The sequence below is a fragment of the Oncorhynchus mykiss genome, chromosome 10, assembly GCF_013265735.2.
Source record: "Oncorhynchus mykiss isolate Arlee chromosome 10, USDA_OmykA_1.1, whole genome shotgun sequence".
In the NCBI taxonomy this organism is placed as follows: Eukaryota; Metazoa; Chordata; class Actinopteri; order Salmoniformes; family Salmonidae; genus Oncorhynchus; species Oncorhynchus mykiss.
In genome coordinates this window covers 46,826,118-46,828,183 of record NC_048574.1, presented here as the reverse complement: position 1 = coordinate 46,828,183, position 2,066 = coordinate 46,826,118, and positions in this window count along the sequence as shown.

The window sequence follows — 2,066 nt, the reverse complement described above, 5'->3', positions numbered from 1 at the left end:
GGCAAGCAGCTTGGTGAGTAGGCAACAACTGTTGGCGCAATTATTAGAAAATGGAAGAAGTTCAAAATGACGGTCAATCACCCTCGGTCTGGGGCTCCATGCAAGATCTCACCTCGTGGGGCATCAATGATCATGAGGAAGGCGAGGGATCAGCCCAGAACTACACGGCAGGACCTGGTCAATCACCTGAAGAGAGCTGGGACCACAGTCTCAAAGAAAACCATTAGTAACACACTACGCCGTCATGGATTAAAATCCTGCAGCGCACGCAAGGTCCCCCTGCTCAAGCCAGCGCATGTCCAGGCCCATCTGAAGTTCGCCAATGACCATCTGGATGATCCAGAGGAGGAATGGGAGAAGGTCATGTGGTCTGATGAGACAAAAATAGAGCTTTTTGGTCTAAACTCCAATCGCCGTGTTTGGAGGAAGAAGGATGAGTACAACCCCCAAGAACACCATCCCAACCGTGAAGCATGGAGGTGGAAACATAATTCTTTGGGGATGCTTTTCTGCAAAGGGGACAGGACGGACTGCACCGTATTGAGGGGAGGATGGATGGGGACATGTATCGTGAGATCTTGGCCAACAACCTCCTTCCCTCAGTAAGAGCATTGAAGATGAAACGTGGCTGGGTCTTCCAGCATGACAACGACCCGAAACACACAGCCAGGGCAACTAAGGAGTGGCTCCGTAAGAAGCATCTCAAGGTCCTGGAGTGGCCTAGCCAGTCTCCAGACCTGAACCCAATAGAAAATCTTTGGAGGGAGCTGAAAGTCCGTATTGCCCAGCGACAGCCCCGAAACCTTAAGGATCTGGAGAAGGTCTGTATGGAGGAGTGGGCCAAAATCCCTGCTGCAGTGTGTGCAAACCTGGTCAAGAACTACAGGAAACGTATGATCTCTGTAATTGCAAACAAAGGTTTCTGTACCAAATATTAAGTTCTGCTTTTCTGATGTATCAAATACTTATGTCATGCAATAAAATGCAAATTATTAAAATAAAAATCATACAAAGTGATTTTCTGGATTTTTGATTCCGTCTCTCACGGGTGAAGTGTACCTATGATAAAAATGACAGACCTCTACATGCTTTGTAAGTATTAAAGCCTGCAAAATCGGCAGTGTATCAAATACTTGTTTTCCCCACTGTATGTCTACGGAAGGGGGTGAGGCCTACCAGCCTCCTAGGTTTTGTATTGAAGTCAATGTAGCCAGAGGAGGACGGAAGCTAGCTGTCCTACAGCCACACCATGGTGCTAGCCCAGACACTGCTGTTCTATTTTAACCAATTATTTGGTGACATATTAATATATTTAGGTTAGTTTTTAATGTTTCGCTATTTTTATTTTTATGAAATTTCACTGAGGAGGATGATCCTCCCCTTCCTCCTCTGAGGAGCCTCCACTGGCCCTGAAAAAAGGGCAATGCAGATTAATGAAAGCTTGCCTTTCAGTGCTGTGTTTCAAGCTGTGTGAGGGAAACAGATTTATTTACACACTTGTTATAATTTGTCATATCATTATCATGTAATGGTAAATGTGTCTCTTTTCTTTGAATTCCTATCATACATTACATTCAATGACATTTCATATCATTTGTGTAATAAGTGCAGACAAAAATGGATCATCTAGTTTCATAGATTCACAAAGGTTGAAATATTAGATTTGGTGTTCTTAAGTTCTAACATAAATTAAACCGTGCTGGTGGTGTTGGGTGGCATGCATCCAGGTAAACACAGTAGTGTTGTCCTTCAAGTTAGTATTGGGGCATGGGTGATGACACCTTGCGCATTCCCTGAACATTTGGGCTGAGTTCACACAGGAAGCAAATAACGTACCTGCAGGAATTTGGAATCTGTAGGACAAGTTGCCAAATTCCTAAAGCATTAGTGCTGGCTGCCGATCGGGCCGCCAAAAGCATGCCTCTGTAGTTTGGTCGTTGAGGAGCTGCAGCGATGAGACAAGATCGTAATCACGAAATTGGGGAGAAAAGGGGCTTAAAATAATAATCTGGCACTATGTACAAAGAGGGCAGGTGGAGGAAGAGAGTGAATTGGGAGCCTTGAAT